Below are 17,514 nucleotides of genomic sequence, written 5' to 3'. Positions count from 1 at the left end.
GCCTGATGCGGGGCTCGAACCTACGAACGAACCATGAGATCATGACCTGAGCCGAAGTCAGATCATGAGCCACACAGGTGCCCCTAATTTTAGGAGGGTTTCTTTCAGTATCATCATTTGTTATTGGTAATGCCATGTAAAATTTTTAGAATTGTCAACATTTGAAAAACTTGTATCAAATTGTTTTCATACAAGAACTATGATATTCAGAACAATTTTGCTGTATCAGGAACAATTTTGCATGTCTCTCAACATCAGACAAAGATGGATCTGAAATGTTGGGATCTGGAAAAATACGTGATTGCTCATATAGTCACATAGTTGTGCTTGCTGTTTGCAGCATTGTTACACATGTTTGCTTTACAATTGTAGGAATTCAGATAAATTCTATTTTACACAATTCCCATCCAACCAAAATAATCATGCTATGTTTATAATTGTTTAAAATTAACCTTTGGGTGCTTGCTTTGTCAACACATTATAATAAAATGAGAAAGATACGAAGATTAGCATGGCCGCTGTGCAAAGAAGACATACAAATTTGTGAAGTGTTCCATATTTTTATCACCAGGTGATGTATGGACGTATGGACTCCTGAAATTATATAATACTTTATGTTAACTATACTGGAATTAAAATCTTAAAAAGCCAAAAGTAAAAAATTAAAATAAAATTGGCCTTTGGAAGTATACCATGAAGTAGATTGCCCTGACACTTGAGCTTCATTAGAGTCAATCAGTGAAACCCAGCTCTCAAAGTCAATCATCTACAGACAGTGAGTGAAGGAAGTAGGTTCAGATAAAGAACATCCAAAGAAACTTCATGTTTTAACAATGAAATGTGAACTCATGCTGTTTGCCCAAGGCTGATGACAACGACTACAACTCTCTACATTCTGTAGACCAAGTGCAATTATTTATTGATGGTTTCATTGTATGACAATTATAATTCTCCTTAAAGTCACACAAGTGCTTTTTTATTTCTGTGGGATTTACGTATAATTTATCTCATTTGGTTTTGCTTCATTGCTACATCCTTTTCAAGGATGTGGAGTAGTGCAGTGAAGTGACTCACCTAAAGTCATGTATTTTGTAAATCAGGGTTTCAAACCAAAACTCTGCAACACAACAAACCCAATGTTTGTTCTAGGCCATACTGAGTCCTTTTCTGTACAATATTAATGACATCATGACATTTAAACACATTCTTAAGTGTCCTGACATATTAGGCAAGTTAATGTTAGCTGATGGCACAAGTAACTTCAATTCTTCATAGCTAAAATCTCCAGCGTTTTAAAGTAGAATGTGAGTATTTTTGATAGGATGGCTCTCAGGGGTGGTTCTATTGCAAACATTTACAGAAGGATCTTGGATCCTTCTGTCTTGTGGTGCTGTCACCTTCAATATACAGTCTCTGATTGCGCTCCAGAATGGGAAGACAATATGAGGTATTAATCTTCATGACACGTGTAGCTACTGTCATGTGACACCATATTAGTAATGTGGCTGCACCTATGTGGAGTGAAACAGTGAAATATATTCCATGGTTTGACAGCAACTTCCAATCCAGAGAATAAACAAAGAAAAAGACAGTTTTATTAAAAAAATAATTACCATAGTCAAGTTTTTGAAAAGGTAAATGATGAGAAAAGGAAGGGACAAAATTACATTTTATTTTCTTCTTGGCCATCACTGTAAAACTCTACTTTTAAGCTTAAAATATGAAGAAAGATTCTCAGAGTATAAGAATAAAGAAATATTCAAAGGGCAGATTAAAAAATATAGTTCTTCCTATTTTTCATATCTAGTGAATACATTTGTAGTTGGAAACCTGAAATATAACTTACTATGAGTTCTACTATAATGAGTATTCTATATTTTTAGAGACTTTAAAAAATATTTATTTATTTTTAAGAGACAGAAAGCACGAGCAAGCAGGGGAGAGGCCGAGAGAGAGGGAGATCGAATTCCAAGCAGCCTCTGTGCTGTCAGCGTAAAGCTGGACGCGGGGCTCCAACTCATGCACCATGAGATCACAACCTGAGCGGAAACCAAGAGTTGGTTGCTTAACCGACTAAGCTACCCAGGCACCCCTATAATGGCTATTCTAAGCTTAAGTCAGAGTAGAAACACACTATTAAACATTTTTTTTCAGTTCATTCATGAGTTTTTTGTTTGTTCATTTTACATTTTGAAGGCACATATGTCAGAATCTCCTGTAGTCATGATCTCTTTCAAGGAACCTGCAATTTAGTGGGAAGATAAGTCACACACATAAACGCTAATACAATGTACAAAATGATATATCCCATGAAAGAGATATACATAGAACACTGTGGAAGTCTGGGCAGTTAGACGTGAGGCGTGAAGGGGCATTGATAAGATAGGCTTGGTCAGTTTAATCAAGGGTGTTTTCAACTACTAACAAATAGGAAAATAGAAGTTTGCTGACATGGTAACAAGCTATTTTTCCCCATTTTCTTGAGAAATGATTGACATTTGTTACTGTACAAATTACACATACAACATGATGGTCTGATTTATATATACAGTGAAATGGCTACCCCAATAGGTTCAGCTAACACCTGTCTTCCCATATAGATGTAGTAAAAAGAAAAGAAAAAAGAAAAAAGAAAAAAAATTCTTCCTGTGATGAGAATGCTTAGAATCCACTCTCTTGACAACTTTCCTGTATATCGTACAATAGTATTAACTATAGTCATCACATTGTACATTACATCTCTGGCACTTATTTACCTTATACCTGGATGTTTGTACCTTTTGAGCCCCTTCCTCTACTTCCCCCTCCCCCCACTCAGCCTCTGGTAACAAGTCTGATCTCTTTTCCTATGAAGTTTTTGGTTTTTTAGATTTCACAAAAAAACTATTTCTTGATAAAACAAATCACTAGTAATTTTTAATTTTTAAAAGTCCATCTTACTTGCTGGAGAAAAAGATTTAGATGATATGCAGAACAGAAAGTAGGGAAAAAACATCTTGTGTTGAGAAGTGCAGAAATTATGTTTGTATCATAAAGATCTTAAAGATAGGTTTACTAGTTTTGTGAACTATTATCACCTTCTTATTGTCTAATATGTGGAAATATTTAAAAAATGTAAAGATTCAGTATTTAAGAGAATGACAATTAGCCTGGCAAAACCTAAAATCTGACTGTATCTTTCTTGTCCCTTGAACGTGTCATTAGAGTTTCTAAGACTGTGGCATTAGTATTCAGGCTTATCACCTGTGCCTCATAAAAAGTAAACAAGAATACTTAGGAGTAGTTTGGTAGATGGTAATGTTCAGAGTAAAACAAAATGAGGAACCAAGATAACTCCTTTGTTGACTACTTAACAAGGGTTTTTGTCCTCAGTAGGGTTAACAAGTTAATTGTATAGAGAAAACGGCACATTTAGACGCACATAAATGAGCTTGGCCAAATGCAAAGCTATCTATCTTCTGGCACTTGTCTCGTCTCTACAACCCCTTTTCCATGCCCTGCTGTGCTTGACTCACTGAACTACACAGGCTCCCGGGCTCAGCCCACGCTCTTTCCTTCCTTTTGTCTATGCTCAAGTTGTTCCCAGTCCGGGAAAACCCTCACTTACCCTCTGCTTCCTTTGCTTCTTGAACTCCCTCTCAAGAGCCAGCTCACACATTGCTTTCTGCTCCTGATTCTACTTCCTTCCTGCTCATTAATTAAACAAATCATTGCTGAGCACCTGCTAGACTTCAAGAGGTGTGTAAATGCCAAGGCTCGAATTACTAACAAGACAGGTGCTTTCTGCTTCCTGGAACTCAGGATCTGGTGGGGGATACTCTTGGTGGCCCACACCATCATGAACTAACTCACCTCTTTCCAGGCATTCTTCTGAGGGATTTACTATAATTTCGCTGGTTTAATCCTCACAGCAACCCTATGAAGTGGGCACCATTCTCTTTTGGATATGATGCACGAGGAAACAACACTTCAAGCGGCCAACCTGGCCATTATCAGACCCAAGTATGCCTACCCTCTAAGGAACCCTGGCTCTCTTCATTTCCCAGGGGCTTGTTTCACATTTGCTGAAAGTCAAGTCTCTTGGATTCTTCTGCTCTTGACCCCTGACAAGACATCAAGCTTCTTATTTTGCTTCCAGTGAACCTAGTGAATGTGCTGCTCCAGCCACCCTGTCCTGGTAGCCAGTCTTACAGGCTTCACACCACATCACTTTTCCTGTCACACTGCACTTCAGGTATGGGCCCAGGCACTCCCTGTCTTCCTGTAACACTGCAGAAATGGGACAGGGAGGTTTTTTCAATGTTTGTTTATTTTTGAGAGAGAGAGCGAGATAGCATGTGTGAGCGAGGGAGGAACAGGCAGAGAGGGAGAGAAAAAGAATCTCAAGCAGACTCCACACAGATATGGTGCTCGAATTCATGAACTGAAAGATCATGACCTGAGCCGAAGGCAGATGCTTAATGACTGAGCCACCCAGGTGCCCTGGCAGTGATTTTTAATGACCTCTTCAGCAAATATTTATGGAGTCCTTGCTGATGGCTGGACATCATTTTAGATGTCAGAGATATAGTGGTGAAAAAGACAAACGAAGTCTTACTTTCTAGAATATGTCCTGTGAGGAAGATTAAAACCAAACCCTTTTGTACCTCATTGTTCCAGCTTAGGTTGTCATTACCGTGTCAAAAACAGAATTTCCCTGGATTACACCTAGCATAGTAATAAAAAGTAACATTTCTTCTGCATTTATAATGAGGCTGTCTTTTTGCTAAGACATGTATATTTATTAGTTTAATCTAAATCCCTCAAGGTAGGTACCATTGTCACTCCGTTTTTAAAGATGAGGGAACTGAGGTTCAGAGTGGTTTGAGCCACATGGCTAGTAGGAAGGTAGGACTTCATATTCTCTCTCAGGCAGTGTGCCCAGATGCTGTGTGCCTGGAAAATCTCTTTGAAGGCAACAAGAGGAGAGAAGAGGTGAGCTGTGCTAATAGTGGAGCCAGAATGATTCCCCTTACACAGAGAAGGGGAGATAGCTTTGTGGGCAGACAAGACCTGCCCCTTTCTCTCTGGGGGTGCCCTGGGAAGTTGATATCAGCTCAGAAAGAAATTATGCTGAAGGAGATGTAACTTTGCACAGCTTTTTAGCATTGACTAAAATTCTCATTTGCCTCCCATGGCAGAAAGACAGAAAGCCATCAGACTAAAAGAGGCGTCATGATCTTGAACTATACAGTTGTCAGATATGAACACAGAGGCTTAAGTTATGGATCTTCCACTTTTGGAAGTCACCACTGGATTTCAGTATGAATCGTCCAAGTGGAGAAGGAGCTAAAAATGTTTGTACTTAAATTTCCTGCCAGCCCAATAAAATAAAGCCCGGAATAAGATTCACTGTCATTAAATGAAATAAATACATGGATATATCTTACACGTTTGAGTTTATGGTTTGAGATTCATAACTTTTAACAAGTACTGATGAAGTGCAGATCGGGGTCAAGGGCTGAGCTATACTCAAGATGCAGTAAATAATAAGGTCTGACTTAGTGAAGTCTATAGTTAAGTGGACGAAACTGGTATTGAATAAACAAATACAGAATTTAAAAAATAAAAATTTTAGTAAGGTTTATGAGAATCTAGGACACTATTAAAGGGGTAACAGGGAGGATCTATTAGGGCTCAGATTAGTGACAGCATTTCCAAAGGATGAAGATTAGTTACTCAGGAGCATGGGGTGAGGAGGAAAGATTCTGAGCACAGAGAGTAGCACAAGCAAAAAGTAAGAAACGTGACTGAAAGAGAGCCACGTACCTAAGCATAGCAAGGGAGGAGGAAGCTACTATGTGAGTTACAGCTGAAGACACAGGAAGTAGCCAGAAACTGAAGAATCTTGTTAAGGATTTATAGTTTAACCTTAGCTGAAATGGTAAAGCATTGAGGACTTTACAGAATGGAAGTGACATATTTAGATTATATTTTTTAGAAGTATCATTAGGGCACCTGGGTGCCTCAGTTGGTTAAGTGTCTGCCTCTTGATTTTGACTCAGGTTATGATCCCGAGGTTCTGGGATTGGGCCTTGTGTCTGGCTCCACGCTGAGTATGGAGCCTACTTGGGATTATCTCTCTCCCTCTCTCTCTGCCTCTCACCCCACTCCCTCGCTTGCTTTCTCTGTCTCTCTCAAAAAAAAAAAAATATATATATATATAATTGAAATATTTGAGAGTGTAAATGCTGAGACCAATTGAGAAATTGTTTCCATAGTGGCAGAAAGAGATGCAGGTGGCTTACACTGGGGATGGTGGTAATAGAGAACTGGATGCCTTAGACATTGATTTTGGAGTAAAACTTAGAGGATTGAGGGAAGTACAAAGTGGACAAGGTGATGGAAAAGAAAGCATCAAAGAGATCCCCAGATATATGATGTAGACAATTGGGACAATGGAAATGACATTTACTGAGGTAGAATAAAAACATGTTTAAGGAAAAATCAATAATTCAGATGTGGACATGCTAGTTTTAAAAATATGTGTGCAACTCAAGAAGGCATTTATCAGGCTGACTATCTGGGTAATTCTCATATGTTAAGGTATAACCTACAATCAATTTATATACATCACATAGCTTTTTTGCTTTTTGTCTAAAATAGGAGGAATCTCAAGGCCAACCTCATAACTGCTGATTCTATCTTGAGGTTTTGATGTAAGCAACTGGAATGAATGCATATCAAATCCACAAAGCTTTTGAACAGTCCTAAAAAAGCAGATCTGCATCTGCAGTCATGTGTAGATGAGTCAGCAGCATTTTAATTCTTTATTGCCCTACTCATTAGCCCAACACACATTTTATGTCTAAGCCTTAAAATAAGAATAATTTCCAGTTGTTTTTAGAAAAAGAAATAAAATTGTCCACCATCTGATCATCTGTCCCTACTCTGCCTCACCTTCAAAGCCATAAAATAAGAAAGAACATAAATTAAAAGTTTTCAAATAAATATTCATAAAATGGTGATTCCTGCATAAATTTATTTGAATATAAAGCTCCAAGCTGGTTTACTTCACAGTGTTTAGAATTAATAGGAGCTAGAGGTAGGTCAGCTCCCTTGGGAATGACCAGTAATGTTTTCTTCTCTGTTACAATCTCAAATGCCATCTTCATTTTAGTTATAAGGATTCTTTCATTTTATGTATTTGCTCTCCTATTTTTATCTCCTTGATCTTAAAGTGAATGCTGTGACCAAGTGAGAACTCTAGTTTCCTGTCTTTTGTTATCCCGCACCATTTCTGTAACCTAATCAAAATGTGCTATTTTTTCCCAAGACATTGCCATATTTTTCTCTCATCATGACACTTAATTTGAAGGTGGCAGACTGGAAGATGCACTGTCCTGTGACAAATTTGTAAGGCATGAATTGATCTCTGCTCCACACACAGCAATATGCAAGCATTGTATCTTGCAACTTATCATAAATCATGTTTTACTTCTTTTCTCATAGACTTTGTGAGAGCTGAATGCAATGTGGAGATGGATAGGGGTCAGTTCCTCACTGTCATCCAAGCTGCTGGTAATTTATAGATAAGATATAACACCCGTGAGTTATGAGGTCTTTTGTTTGCTTGAGGTGTCCTGTGCTGAGCACTGCAATGCCTATATCATAATGTTTGAGGTTTTACTGTCGTGTACTAAAACAAACAAACAAATAAAACCCCAGAACAACAAAAAACAAACATACATCAAGGAAGCATGGCATTATATCCATGAGCTTAGATTTATCCAATCAAAAAGCCATTTCGGGGTGCCTGGGTGGCTCAGTTGGTTAAGCATCCAACTTTGGCTCAGGTCTTGATCTTGCGGTTCGTGAGTTCAAGCCCCGCATTGGGCTCTGTGCTGACAGCTCAGAGCCTGGAGCTGCTTCAGATTCTGTGTCTCCTTCTCGCTCTGTCCCTCCCGCACTCATGCTCTGCCTCTTTCTCTCAAAAATAAATTTTAAAAAGCCATTTCATCTTTTGGCAGGATGCCCTAGGACTGATGCCCAAGGAGGGTGCAGGTGTATGACTACAAGTATGGCTGCTTGAACTAAGTCAAATTCTTCATTTCATGGTCATTAAAAGAACTGAGAGGAACTTCATCACAATAAGTCTTCCATAGATGGAAAAGTCTTCCACGGCCTCTAGAGATCCTCACACATACACACATGACAGTAATAATAATAATAAAGAAAGAAAATACTGGCAGAACGTACTGTGTCCATGTTCTTATGAAAATGTAATTTTTAAAAGTAAATGTAAGCAACTGATTAAGAGAGCTACAAAGAAAAAGTATCCTTGTTCTATGAAACATCTCAACTGCAGGTTTATTCTCATCACATCATTTTAATTTGCAGAAGAAAGTACAGTCTTAAGTGTACTGACATTATCATTAATTAATATTAATTGGGTCTTACACACTCTTCCAAGTTTTCCAGTTACTACTTGATTGTACGCTAAGCACTTTTTACACTCTTTATAATCATTAATAGTAGCATGGCTCTGTGTATCACTGATCTAAGAAATGAAATGAAAATCTGCAACATCAATTTGGAGACGATGGATATTGTAGTGTGGGATCGGTTGCTTTTGAGTGATAGCATAAAGAAGAGGCGATATGCCATAAGCAATGTTAGCCGCTCTTCCCACCCATGCGAGCATACCTCTCCTTGCAAATGTAGCTATGTCTTCCTGTTTTCATTGTATCTGACACATGCATTCACTTTATCATACTAAAAGACAGTTGTTGGCTTATACATTTGCTTTTCTTTTACAGCTTGGAAAAATTAGGAACAGTTGAAGTAAGGACTCTATCTATCTATCTATCTATCATCTACCTATCTACCTATCTTTTTTAATCTTATCATTCTTTAGAATATAACTGAAGACTTTCATATAGTAGGCACTCAAGTTTTAAGCAAATAAGTGAATAGACAAATGAATGGAATTGGAAAGGAAGAAAAAAGGAAAATAGAAATATATACCTTAGATGCTTACATGTAAGTCTATGAATATGATTATTAGTTTTCCAAGTTTTATATAATTTAACACATTTGAAATAGAAACCACATAAAGTATTAGGATCTTTAAAAAATGTATATGTAAATATGCACATATGCACTTGTTTTATATATGTGTTATACTATATATATATATATATATATATATTCTGCATTCAAAATGCATATGTTATAAGCTATCAATGTCAAATAGGCTTTCAGAATATATGCTTAAATATGGAAATCTGCTAAAATATGGGAAGAACATGTACATAGTATTAATCACATCTCCTTGGAAACTTTTTATCTGAAAAATCCCAAGTAATACAAATATCAAAAAAAAGTATTGTAAATTCCCTGGATAAGGACTTATTTTTAGGAAAAAACTGTCATAGCTTATGTGGGGTAAATATTGATCAGCTATATTTCTATTTGTTCATTATTCCTATATTTTACGATATACAAAAAGACATGTATAGGGAGTAAATATACCATCTCTGATATTTTCTTTCAATGTCTTGTTCTTAATTATAATTATAGTAGCAATAACAAAAAATCAAATATAGATAGACTCTTTTCTCTAGTCTTAAATCACTTCACAATAGCCTGATATTTTAATCCCATTACAAACTTTATTATTTTTATTATTTCAGTGTATAGAAAGGGAAAAAATGGAGTTGTGTGGACAAGAATGATTAGGCTTGTATACTCTTAGGGTGTAAACCTGTTAAAATGCAGACATTGTGATATTTTCTAAATGAAGTTAATTAAAGTCTTACGATGTAGCTTATAGAGCTAACCATATCTACCATCAAAATGTCAACCATTGGAAAGCTTTCATGTCTTTTTTTTTTTTTTTCCATTTCTGGACCACTTCAGTCCACTTCCTATTTTGGGAATTCCTGGAGCCCAAGACATAAACTTAGCAATTTCCCAGAACTTAACCTACTGTATATTTTTCCTCTTTTGTGTGTCATAATGGAATAAAATTATGAGAAATAAGAATGAGAATAAGACAGTAATTTTAAAAAGTAATGATGAATCTATCTACAAAATATAATATTTCATGGAGTTCAAAGTCATGATAAAATTCTAGTATGAATTTTTATAAGACAGCTTTTGAGCTTTCAGAAAATAAATGGTAATCATTCGGATGTAGGATGGACGGCTAATACTAATTAATACTGAATATTCAAAAGTTTTTAAAAATAGCTCTTTTGACTAGGAATATTTGTAAATTCTATAAGCATAGTATATCTGAAATATGGTAAGAAATGTGACATAGAGGGGCGCCTGGGTGGCTCAGTTCGTTAAGCGGCTGACTTCAGCTGAGGTCATGATCTCTTGCAATCTGTGACTTCGAGCCCCGTGCTGACAGCTCAGAGCCTGGAGCCTACTTCTGATTCTGTGTCTCCCTCTCTCTCTGCCCTTCCCTTGCTTTCTCTCTGACTCTGTCTCTCTCAAAAGTAATAAATATTAAACATTTTTAAAAGAAGAAAAGTGACAGATTTTATAATGTTTATTTATTTTGAGTGAGAGAGAGGGAGAGAGAGAGAATCCCAAGAAGGCTCCCTGCTGTGGGCACAGAGCCTGACATGGGACTCTATCTCATGAGCCATGAGATCATGACCTAAGCTGAAATCAAGAGACAGATGCTTAACTGACTGAGCTACCCAGGCACCCCAATGACAGAGATACTTTTGATAGTCTTTTGGCTATGATAGTAACATGTGGACTGGATGGGTACCCAAGTGAATCTATAACTAACTAAAAGACAAGATTACATGAAAATAAATAAACATAAATATGTTTACTGATGGTTCATTATTATCCTGGACAAATATCTGGGTAACCTGCTGCAGGCCTATATCCATAGCCTTGTTGTGCTTACTATTTCAAGGCATGATGATCAAAAGAAGATATGGATATAACCAATAAAAAGCTTTTTCCCAGAAAAGGAAACTATTAAACAAAACAAAAAAGGAACCTATTGTATGAGAGAAGATATTTGCAAGTCATGTATCTGTTAAGGGGATAATGTTCAAATTATATAAAGAACCTATACAATTACACACACACACACACACACACACACACACTGATGAAAAAATGGGCTGAGGACCTGAATAGACCATTTTCCAAAGGAGACATACAAATGGTCAACAGACACATGAAAAGGTTGCTCAGTATCACTAATTATTACAGAAATGCAAATCACACTACAATGAGATATCACCTTACACCTGTCAGAATGACTAAAATAAAAAAACACAGGAAATAACAAGTGTCGCAATGTGGATGTGGAGAAGGAACCCTTGTGCACTGTTGGTGGGAATACAGACTGGTGCAGCCACGGTGGAAAACACTATGGATCCTCCTAAAAAACCTAAAAATAGAATTGGCATATCATCCAGTAATTCCACTATCGGGTATTTACTCAAAGAAAATGAAAAAATAAATTTAAAAAGATATATGCATCTCTATGTTTACTACAGCATTATTTACAAAAGTCAAGATATGAAAACAACCCAAGCATCTTCATCCATTGATGAATAAAGAAGTGGTATAATTTATATGAATATAAATATAAATACATATGTGTGTGTGTGTGTGTGTGTGTGTGTGTGTGTTATATCTCATCTTAGGTCATGATCTCATGGTTCCTGAGTTAGAGCCCTGCATTGGGTGTGGGGCTGTGTCCTGACAACAAGGAACTGGCTTGAGATTTTCTCTCTCTTTGCCCCTCCCCTGCTCACATGCACAAGTCCTCTGTCTCTCTTTCTCTCTCAAAATAAATAAATACACTTTAAAAAAAAAAAACAATGAGTTCTTGTCATTTGTAACAACATAGATGGACATAGAGGGTACAATGCTAACTGAAATAAATCAGTCAAAGACAAATAGCCACATGATTTCACTTTTATGTGGCATTTAAGATACAAAAACAAAAAACAAAAAACAAAAAACCCAAGAAAAAAACCAGACTTTTAAACATAGAATACAAATTGATGGTTGCCAGAGGGGAGGTGGGTGGGAGAGGGTTGGGTTGAAATAGATAAAGGGGATTAAGAGTATTTTTATCTTGATGTGCAGTGTACAATGTATAGAATTATTATTGAATCATTATATTCACACCTGAAACTACAATAACACTATGCTAATTATTCTTCAACACATTTTTTTAATTAAAAAAAACAACACATTAAAAAAGATAAAACCAATCTAATGACATAAAACTTAATAGGATCTACATAAAAACATGGTTGGGTGAATGTAATTTAAGAGTAATAACGTGAAAAATACTTATAATCCTTCACTTTCATTCTTTTCCAATTTAGGCTCATAGTTGTTCATTTTTTCCCCCTTTGAATACTTATTTAAGAATAGGTAAACTGTTTTCTTGAACTGACAGTGTTGTAGAAAGGTTAGAGCAAATAGCATTTGCTTTCAGTGTAGCTGACTTTGTGGGAGATTTTTGAACTAGAAAATATAAAGTGTCATGTGTTTGTACCATCTGGGGAAAGGAGAAAATGTCAAATTCAGATATTTAATCATCCTAGAATGGTCAGGGTTGTGACTATTCTTCCATAATTCAAATGTGACTTCTCTTTTAAATATTATTCTTAATATACACAGTGAATTTTCATTAAGATAAAAATAAAATAAAAACTTTTGAAGTAGGAGATTTAATGTAAATTAGTTACATAACATTAATAGATATAAATACTTATACATTGATGAAGCCCTCATAATTACATTGATTCATTTAAGGAGAAACAAATAAATTCAGTTCAGTAGAGTTAATTACATTTCTGAAATTCAGTAGAAGGCAAATGTGGTTAAAAAAAAAAGTTACCTGAAGATGAGACCAAATCTTTTGCAGCAAACTATTTTTAATGGCTACTCATTTTTAATTTTGAAAAAAGAAACTATTACCACATCTTAAATATAGTAAGTTCTAGCACAATTTAATGAGAAAGAATAAGTAATATTCAACAAAACTATAAAACCAATGATGTATAAAAACCATAGTCCATAAAATTGTAACACAGATTTTTTTATTCCTTTTGGTAAAATGTAGTTAAACAACTATCATATTAAGTTGGATTGGCATTGCCTGCAGGCTTTTCTTTCCTGAGTCAGAGGTGAAAGAAAGTAGTATATTAAGAAGTTAAAATTGAATGTGAAGCCAAAAAGCTAGTGTCTCTCAGTAGTATTAACACAATTTGGTCATGTGGGCTGGCTGAAACTTGATTTGATAAGAAGTAGTTTATGACTGCTCCAAACCTACATGATTTATGCAGAAAAAGATACTGAATGGGTTTTGAAACATTTCTGATTAATAAAGTTAGAAATAGGCAGATTTTCTCCAAGTCTACATTTAACTTTTATTTATTTTGAGAGAGAGAGAGAGAGAGATGCCAGCAGGGGAGGGGCAGAGAGGAAGAGAGAGAAAAAATCCCAAGCAGGCTCTCAGAGTCCCACATGGGGCTCAAACTCACCAACCATGAGATCATGACCTGAGCTGAAAACCAAGAGTTGAATGCTTAACCAGGTGAGCCTCCCAGGTGCTCCTCAAAGTTTACATTTAAGTGAAGATGAAGTAAAGATGGGAATTTGGTTAAATGCAGATGTAAAAGGACAGTTCCATCTTTAAATAGGGCTAATTTCAGCTGCAAGGTTTTAGACAAAGTATTGAGTAGAATTAAAATCTAAATCTATACACAGTATGGCTGTACCTTCAGTTTCATCTCATTTTTGTTTGCTTTTTAGCTTTTGTGAATTTAAACTGTTTTTAATAAAGGCTCATAAATATTATCACAAGTGTATTTTCTTTCCCCCCAGACATCCTTTGACAATTGATTATTTATTATCTAGCTGTGACAAGTTTTTATCCATGTTTCTGACTATACTAATTTGGATGACATCCTTTAACCCCATTTTAGTGAATTTTAATTTGACAATTAAAAAACAAAACAAAATGAAAACACGCATTAGAATGGGAAGTAATGAAAAATCTGTGGGCTAATCCGTACGTTAGTTTACGTTTCATATTCAATTTACTTCTCTACTTGTGAATAATTCAGTAAATTTGTATAAATCACTGGAGCCAACAATATCTAAAACACAAGCTAAACACACACATTCATATATACCCACTGTGGATTTAATAAATAATTCAAAATTTTAAATATAAAATAGCTTTATTGAATAGATTTATAAGAAATTTGATAAACACGGGGAAATAAGTCACCCCAGTCTAAAGGCTGCCCCATGTAATGCTGGTCCTTGAGCAGTGCTCAGAGATCTAAGTAGCACTTGAAAATTCTGGCAGGAGACCATGCTTCTGTTTTTGCTCCAAGCTGTGCCTTATATACCTATTTTGAACTTTTACAGCTTCAGGGTTAAATCCACTTTTGTACAGGAATATTAACTGTTTATAGAATTAGCCTCTGCGATGGAAGTACTCTCTAATCACCTTGCAACAGCAAGCATAATTACAGTGGGGGTTAATCTCACCTAAATGGCCAGAGTTGACGTTTCAGGAGGGAGGATCATAATAGTGAATAGAAACCCAAAAAACTGGTTCAGAGATGACTTAAAAGAGATGATGGTGTGGTGTGAAGAAAAAAGGTTTTCTAGTCGTTATGGTAGAAAGGAATAGTAGAAAGAAACGAAGAACATTACCATTAGGTTAAAGAATAATTTTCATACAGCCATGAATGGGCTTTTAAAAGCTTATCACTTAGACCACCATATTTTTAACACAGTGTTGGAATGTTCTGGTTAATTATTATTATTATTAATTATTATTATTATTTTGGCTTTCTTCTAGTGAGACATTGTTAAGAATGCAGAGAAGGTATGGTATTCATCCTTTCTCTTGTTAATGTGATGTAACTGGTTGACTGGATTTGTAAATATTGTACCATACTGGCACCCCTGGAAAAATCCCACTTGATGGTGTTGAATGATTTTCTTAATGTATTATTGGATTTGGTTTACTGATACTTTGTTGAGGATTCTTACATCTATGTTCATTAAGATACTGGTCTGTAGTTTTCTTTATTTGTAGTGTCTTTATCTCGTTTTGGCATCAATTGAATGCTGGCCTCATAGAATGTATTTTGAAGCTTTCTTCCCTCTTCTAGTTTTTGGAATAGCTTGGGAAGAATAGGTATTAATTCATTAGGTGTTTGGTAGAATTCACCTGTAAAGCCATCTGGTCTTCAACTTCTGTTTGTTGGAAGCTTCTGATTACTGATTTAACTTTATTGCTGGTAACAGGTCTGTTCAAATGTTCTTTTTATTCCTGATTCAGTTTGGGGGTTTATGTTTCAAGGAACTTATCCATTTCTTCAGGATGTCCAAATTTTTGTCATATAATTTTTCAGAATATTCTCATAATCCTTTGTATTTCTGTGGTGTCTGTTATTTCTTCTCCTCCTTCATTTCTGGTTTTATTTAGAGTCCTCTCTCTTTTTCTCTTAATGGATCTGGCTTAAGATTCCTTGATGTTGTTGACCTTTTCCAAGAACCAACTCCTGCTTTTATTAATCTATTTTATTGTGTTTTTATTCTCTATTTTATTTATTTCTGCTCAAATTTTTATTATTTCCTTTCTTCTACTGTCTTTGGGCTTTGTTTTTTCTTTTTTTTTTTCAGGCTCCTTTAGGTATAAGGTTATACTGTTTATTTAAGATTTTTCTTGTTCTTCAGGTAGCCCAAGGAATTTGGACCATTGTGTTTTCATTTTCAATTGTCATCATGTATTTTTTGTTTTCCTCTCAGTTTTTTGGCCCACCCATTCATTGTTTAGTAGTATGCATTTAGCCTCCATGTATTTATGTTTTTTCTAGATTTTTTCCTATGACTGATTTCTAGTTTTATACCATTGTGGTTAGAAAAGATGCATGATAGGAGAGCCTGGGTGGCTTAATAAGGTAAGACTCCAACTTCAGCTCAGTTCATGATCTCATGGTTAATGGTTCAAGCCCTGTGTTGGGCTCTGCGCTGACAGCTCAGAGCCTGGAGCCTGCTTCAGATTCTGTCTCTCCCTCGCTCTCTGGCTCTCCCCTGCTTGCACTCTCTCTCTCTCTCTCTTCCACAAAAATAAATAAAAACATTACAAAAAAAGAAAATATACATGATATAATTTTATTCTTTTTGAATTTATTGAGAATTGTTTTGAGAATTGGCCCAACATGTGATCTATTCTGGAGAATGTTCCATGTCTACTTGAAAAGAATATATATTCTGTTCTTTTCACATGGAATGTTGTGAATGTATCTGTTATATCCATCTCATCCAATGTGTCTTTCAAAACCACTGTTTCCTTGATGTTCTGTCTGGATGATCTATCCATTGATGTAGATGGGGTGTTAAAGTCCTCTACTATTATCGTAATACTTTCATTTTCTTCCTTTATATCTGTTATTACGTGCTTTATATAGTTAGGTGTTTCCATGTTGGATGCATAAATATTTTCAGTTCTTGTATCCTCTCATTGGATTATTTTCTTTATCATTATGTAGTGTCCTTCTTTGTCTCTTGTTACAATATTTGTTTTAAAGTTTGTTTTGTGTGATATAACAAACTCCTCCCTCATATTTCTTTTTGCTTCTATTTGCATGATAAATGTTTTTCCATCCCTTCACTTTCAATTTGCATCTATCTTTAACTAAAGTGAGTTTCCTCTAGGCAGCATACAAATGGGTCTTGCTTTCTCTCCATTCAGTGAACAATATCATTGGGTTGGAGCATTTTGTCCATTTACATATAAAGTAGTTAATGACAGGTGTGTACTTACTACCATTTTATTACTTGTTTTTTGGTTGTTTTTGTAGTTCTCTGCTATCTTTCCTCTTCTCTTTCTCACTTCCCTTATGGTGATGGCTTTCACTTATGGTATGCTTGGATTCTTTTCTCTTCATCTATTATAGGTTTTTGACTTGTGGTAACCATTAGTTTCATATGTAACATCCTATGTGTATAGCAGTTTATATTAAGTCGATGGTCACTTAAGTTTGAATCCAGGATAGAAGCACAAAGTTTTTACCTCCCTCCCACATTTTATGTATATGATGTCATACGTTACATCCTTTTGTTTTATGAACCCCCTGACTTATTTTTATAGATATAATTATTTTTTATTTTTATAGATATAATTATTTTTATTGCTTTTGTACTTTAACCTCCAAACTGGTTTTAGAGGTGATTAGTATACTACTTTTATTATTCTTTGCATTTAGCTGTGAATTTTTTTCATTTTTATAACTTTTTTACTCTTGATAATAACATTTTCTTTCCCTCTAAGTTTCCCATAAGTCTGGTTTAGTGGACACAAGAGAAAGGATGAAAAGCATATGTTCATCACAGTAGATACAGAAAAAACAAAAAACAAAAAACATTTGACAAAGTATAACAGCCATTCATGATTAAAAACTCTCAAAAAAAAAAAACCCTCTCAACAAAAGTTTAGAGGAAACATAC

General features: G+C 35.4%; 1 pseudogene; it reads left to right on the top strand.

Moving 5' to 3' along the window:
* Positions 1 to 463: 463 nt before the first annotated feature.
* On the top strand, positions 464 to 563 carry LOC120237803 (annotated as a pseudogene).
* The last annotated feature ends 16,951 nt before the right edge of the window (positions 564 to 17,514 follow it).

Source organism: Hyaena hyaena, unplaced genomic scaffold, assembly GCF_003009895.1.
Source record: "Hyaena hyaena isolate Hyena2069 unplaced genomic scaffold, ASM300989v1 scaffold_190, whole genome shotgun sequence".
In the NCBI taxonomy this organism is placed as follows: Eukaryota; Metazoa; Chordata; class Mammalia; order Carnivora; family Hyaenidae; genus Hyaena; species Hyaena hyaena.
Note: the sequence above shows the minus strand (reverse complement) of the source record. Positions and strands in the feature narration are given on the sequence as shown.